This window comes from Amblyraja radiata, chromosome 8 (genome assembly GCF_010909765.2).
Source record: "Amblyraja radiata isolate CabotCenter1 chromosome 8, sAmbRad1.1.pri, whole genome shotgun sequence".
Lineage (NCBI taxonomy): Eukaryota > Metazoa > Chordata > Chondrichthyes > Rajiformes > Rajidae > Amblyraja > Amblyraja radiata.
Window position 1 is genome coordinate 82,475,748 of NC_045963.1, and position 6,468 is coordinate 82,482,215.

The 6,468-nt window shown below is 44.6% G+C and overlaps 1 pseudogene; it reads left to right on the plus strand.

Moving 5' to 3' along the window:
* Positions 1 to 615: 615 nt before the first annotated feature.
* LOC116976543 lies at positions 616 to 3,356 on the plus strand (annotated as a pseudogene).
* Positions 3,357 to 6,468: the final 3,112 nt, after the last annotated feature.

The following is a 6,468-nucleotide window of genomic DNA, read 5'->3' on the forward strand; positions in this document are numbered from 1 at the left end:
GGGAATGGAGCGGGGTTTTAATGTGTTTGGCAAGCTGGTGATCGCCTAGGGCAGTGGTTCCTTTTTTAGCTCATGGCCCCCTTGGGATCTTTTAATTTTTCTGTGGCCTCCCCTGACATTATTAGCGGAAAAAAAGTACTTCAATATTATAATACCTTCCATAAAAATATCAGTGTCTATTAATTGCACATATATTCTCTTTTATTCTATTCCTCAAACATCAACAATATTTCAACTACATAGATTTAAATTTATTAGAACTGAAATTTAGGAGGCAACAGGGTGGTAGCTCTGTGGCCCCCTTCATTGAACCTGTGGCCCCCTAAATGCCAACATTTTTCTGTGGCTCCCCTGAAATTTGCCATTTGGCCCCAGGTTGGGAATCACTGGCCTAGGGCAAGGCGGACAGAGCGAAGGTATTGAACGAAACGAACGCCACAGTCTGCGCTTTGATTCACCGATGTACAGGAACCCACAACTACAACAGCGGATACAGTGGTTGGTGGAGGTGCAAGTGAACCTCTGCCTCATCTGAAAGGACTGTCGGGGTCCCTGGATGAAGTGGTGTGAGTTACAGTACTCCAGCATTGAGTGCATATCGCGGTTTAGCCCATGATGCGATCTCCCATTTCATTTATTGTGTCGCACAGAGACAAAAGTCAGTTCATGACGATTTATGGCCCATGTTCACAGAATCACTACTCAGAAGGGGTCATGTACACATTCAAGTTTTGGGGGCAGATGATTGGTGTAAACCTTCGATCCCGGTTACTCCTGCAAATGCTTATGTTCACATTAATTATTGTGCCACAGTTGATGATTCCTGCGGTGAACCGAAGATTACAATCCTTCCACCACCTGTTGAACAAGAGTTAATGGAGATGACCGTAACGTTAATCCTGTCGGGTATCCGATTGGCACCTTATGGTATCAAGTATCTTGGAACCAGGAAAAGGTACATTTGGAATCAGAGATCCAGCCCACAGGACATGCAGATATCGTAGAGAGCAAGTCAACATTTCAACTCGTGACTGGCTGAGTGGGGATTATTTCGAATGCGTGGCGAGCCACGGTGATATGCCAACTCCAAAAACTGAACGAATCAACTGGAAGAAAGGTGAGCCGGTGTAGCAGCAGAGAGGTTCTGTGGGCCAGAGGTGACTGGACCACTTTTCTTCTGAGATAAAGCTGAAATTAATGATTGAGATCACTCCATCGGCGAAACAATATCTATACAAAATGAAATCGTGCTGAGACTTCACTGAGTCCTTGGTCAGAGCTGGAAAAGAGAGAATATCGAGATCACTTTGCATGAATATGAGGTTGCGGTCAGGTGACTGGAAACATCGATGATAATTGCAGCGAGAGTCAGCGTGCGGCCACGTTGTCTATGGTCTATGGTACAATATGGGTATTCAGAGCATTGCAGCGTTTGTTAAATAGCCCACAGTGTTGTAACTTGCAGGAATATGGGTTGCCTACCAAATTACCATGTGGTGATGGTGGGAGTAAATCGCAGATACTCTCACTGTGTAGCAGAAATGCCCGTTTCGGAGCTAGGCACATCAAAATGATTACTCGAAATTAAAAATTAAAAAAAACCTTCAATGCCGTATATCGGAAAGATGTCACCTTAATGTAGATCTTTAATATTGATTCAATGTCTGCATCTACACAGACATTCGGAGGGTATTAGATATAACGCCAGAGGAAGGCCGCAGTCAAAGTCACTAGGAATTGTTTTGTTTTCCATTTTGGCTTGTATTGCCCAAGTCAAAATGCCCATTTCAAAATTCCCTTTCCCCTCTCAACTCCCTCCAACATCATCTGTGTAACTTAAGAATGGGTCATTGTCTCACATCATACAAAAGCATCTCTTACTGTCTTTTTGCGTACACACCATATAAACCAGTATACCAATTACAGCACGGAAACAGGCCATCTCGGCCCTACAAGTCCGTGCCGAAGACTTATTTTCCCCTAGTCCCATCTACCTGCACTCAGACCATAACCCTCCATCCTTTCCCATCCCACATACCTATCCAGATTTATTTTTAAATGATAAAATCGAACCTTCCTGCCTCCACCACTTCCACTGAAGCTCATTCCACACGGCTACCACTCTCTGAGTAAAGAAGTTCCCCCTCATGTTACCCCTAAACTGTTTGTCCCTTAATTCCTCAGTCATGTCCTCTTGTTTGAAACTTCCCTACTCTCAATGGGAACAGCTTATTCACGTCAACTCTGTCTATCCCTCTCATCATTTTAAAGACCTCTATCAAGTCGCCCCTTAACCTTCTACGCTCCAAAGAATAAACACCTAACTTATTCAACTTGTTCAACCTTTCTCTGTAACTTACGGGCTGGGAACCCAGGCATATATTCTAGTAAATCTCCTCGTACCTCTCTATTTTGTTGACCACCGTCCTATATTGGGCTCATATAACGTGCTCATTGTTTCCTGCGATCCCTGAATTCGTTTAAGATTCCATAATTTGCATCGATTTCGAAAACGCACTTCAAAAAGCCTCACTTTGTATGCTCAACATTCTCCGCTGGCATCCACTGACTACTCCTGCCATGGTTTGATAAGTCTCATTCAGTTGCTCTTGGGAATTGAATGAGACAGATGAACCAAGGTAGAACTGCATTTAGTAATAAATGACAAAAAGGAGCAGGAGACAACATGGTCATCAGAAAATAACACGGTCAGAGAGGGCGAATGGCTTGATCTTGTGTTGTGTGTGTGTGAGAAGTGATTTGTACACATCCTCTGCCGTGCACAGGAGAAGAAAGCACATTCAGGTGTATATGTCTGAACAAGAAGACAAGGCACTAAAGGGGAAGGCAATGACGTTAATACTGTCGGTTGGCCGTTTACTGATGTACGGATATATTAGCTATTAATCCGCTGTTAACCGTCCTGTATAATAACGCCATTTGAATTGTTCCGTAGGTCAACATCTTGCTGACACCGTCCGTCTCAGTCTTCTGCCGCCGACAGAAGAAATTCTCCGCGCACAAGACTATCACCCTCACCTGCTTTGTGAGAGGATTCTCCCCTCGCAGGGTCTTTGTCACGTGGACACTTGATGACAAGCGGGGGGATGAGAGCACAGTACACAGAAAACCGAGGTGGAGGCGGAGAGAGACGGCATGACACCTTCTTCACCTACAGCCTGTTATCCATTGGGGCAGAGGAGTGGGCTAGCGGTGCCTCCTTCTCCTGCTTAGTGGGCGCACGAAGCAATCCCCATGAAGACCATCGTCAGAACGGTCAATAAGTCCAGCGGTAAACCCAGTTTTGTCAATGTTCCCTTGTATTGATGGACACTGTCAATTCCTGTCAATGAGAATGAATTAGTTTCAAATGTCTCTGAAATAAATACTATAAATATCTTTAACCTCCAATCTTGAGCCTGAACACGATGGCCACACAATTAATTATATAAAACATTCTGCCAAAACCATGACTATATATTACGTTGATACTGAAATCTTGGCGACAATTGATGGAAACCAGATGCAGACTGCACAGTAACATCGGGGTTTAGGAGATAAGTCACAGCTGCACACTGCACACATCGTGGACACACTTCAACATTATTGTTCTTGCTGGCCAGATATAGGTCCATGTCTTTGGATCTCCGTTTCCCCCCTTCTCTTGTTTCCATCCATTCAAACCTGAGGCAGGATCTCAGACGTTGCGCTTTGTAGAGCCTGCCGCTCCGAGATATAAGTAGCTACTCACCTTCCTCCGCCCGCACGAGGGGACGTGCAGTTTTGCCGTGCGTCTGTCACGCATATTTCTGCACACATTTCTAATTCCACAGACACAGGGAAATGCGCATTCACTGTTGTTATATGAAACGCCCATCTGTAAAATCACACGAAACATTGACAATCGTGCCATGTACTTAATATATATGGACACTATTGCACGAGGATTTAACAAAGCAAACACACACCCACTCTCACCCACACTGTCACCACACTCTCACTCACTCACTCACACACACTCACTCACACACACACTCACTCACACACACACACGCACACTCTCTCTCTACCTCTCTCTCTCATACACACACACACACACACTCTCTCTCTACCTCTCTCTCTCACACACACATGCCCATGCGCGCGCACACGCGCACACACACACTCACACGCCCACACACACACACACACGCCCACACGCACACACGCACACCCCCCCTCCGCCCCCCCCCCACAAACACAACACCACACCGCCCCCCCCCCACACACACACACTACACACACACACCCACACACACACACACACGCCCACACACCACACACACACGCCCCCCACACACACACCACACACACACTTTACGCCCAAAAGAAGTGAATGAGAGAGGAACATCCATATATAATGATATGAGAATGTAATGACTCCTTTGATGCACATGATGCTGAATGTGTTCCGGAGAGTAGAGCAGAAACACCTATACATCAATTCAATGAAAGCAACCTAATTCTAAGTACAACTCAGTGGAACCTACAGAACAAGAATAAAGGTCACCATTATAGATTGTCCACAGGAAGAAGTGGGCCATTTAACTGCGGCTCCAGAATGCTGTGGCGTTTAGTTATTAAACGGTCATCACAATGTGTGCAGGCGATTATGGGAATAACCGCTATGAGTGGCTCGTGGGAGAACACAAATTTAGAGTCAAATATCAGATGCGGCGAGACATTGAATAGCACGCCTGCCCGAGCATTAGACAAGGCCACATCCATGTCCCAGCTCTCCCCAGATGTACACGAAGCACACTCACCATAAAACATTAGCAAGCGCACGGACATAAATCATTTATGGGGTCGCATAGAAACATACATAAAACGCAATTACGACATGTTTACCCCATAGCACATGGACATCCACCCAAACAGACCAGCAATCAAACATTCTTTGAAATGCAACAATAATAGGAACGGTTAGCTAAAGCGCACCTTTGCACAAAAAAACCCCATTAATACAACAAATGCATTTAGTCCATCACTTTAATACCAATGGACTTTTACAAAGCAAATTTCCTGTGACAAACACGTTAGTAGCTATATTGGCTCATATTATATTTTTCTTCTTCATAAATGCTGATTGAAATAGATTTCCACAACAAGATTAGATTAGATTAGATTAGATTCGTTTTAATTGTCACAACACACGCATTATATGTGGTCGCGCACACCACACACACACACACCACACACACACACACACACAAACACACAAACACACACACCCACACACACACACTGACCCCCCCTCCCCACAGCACACAAAAAAACACACACACCACACACACACACACACGCACGCACGGCACACACACACACAACACACACTGACCTCCCCCCCCCAACACACACACACACAACAACACACAACACACACCACACACAATCACACACACACACACAACTGAACCCCCTCCCCCCCCCCCACACCACACACACACACACACCACTCACACACACACACAATCACAACACACACACACACACACCCCCCCCCCCCCCCCCCCACACACACACACACACACACACAATCACAACACACACACACACACACACGCACACACACACACTGACACCACCCCCCCCCCCCCCACACACACACACACACACACACCCATGAACCAATACGAAAACGATGTTAGGATTTCGGCAAACTTATACTTAATGATACACATCTAGCTAGTTACAGGCAAACGGAAGGGCCATTCAGATCATTTAACCAGTATTTTTCCACGCGTTCCTAAAAACTAAGTGTAACCGTAGATCATTCATGCTCCATATTTCACACTAGAAATATAATGCCTATCAAATGGTTCAAAGTTATAATTTTGTACACAAGCCTTCCTCCATCCCCTAACCGGAAACAGGATACATCAGACAACAGGGTTCTAAAGTGGGAATGATTGCAAATTATTGGGAGTCAATGTTTGCAATCAGTGAGTTCCTTCACCGAGCTCCGGTCACCATCTCCAAATAAAGGGGTATCTGATAATATTGTAAGCAATAACCAGCTTCAAGTTTTATACCATCCCGGTTAGTAAATTATATTAATGGGAAGCGGACGTTTATAGAATTAATAATGAATCCCAGATATATACATACACATTGGTTTCTCCAAAACTATTCATAAATGGTAGTTTGTTAGCAGCTGTGTCTACGTGGCCATGATTGTGGATACAATTGTTGGGGATGGATGATCACCTCAACGTAAAAACAGCTCATAGGAAATTAATATCCCTAATATTAATATACGTATTATTTTGGTAAATAATAAATAAAATACAATGTTCTATATTAGAATATATTGTGAACGTCTTCACGTTCTGCTTTGCGTAGATTATGCCGACAACGTTCCTCTTGAGGACTATGAGGAAGACAGGGACAACATCTGGACAACCGCTTCCACATTCATTATCCTGT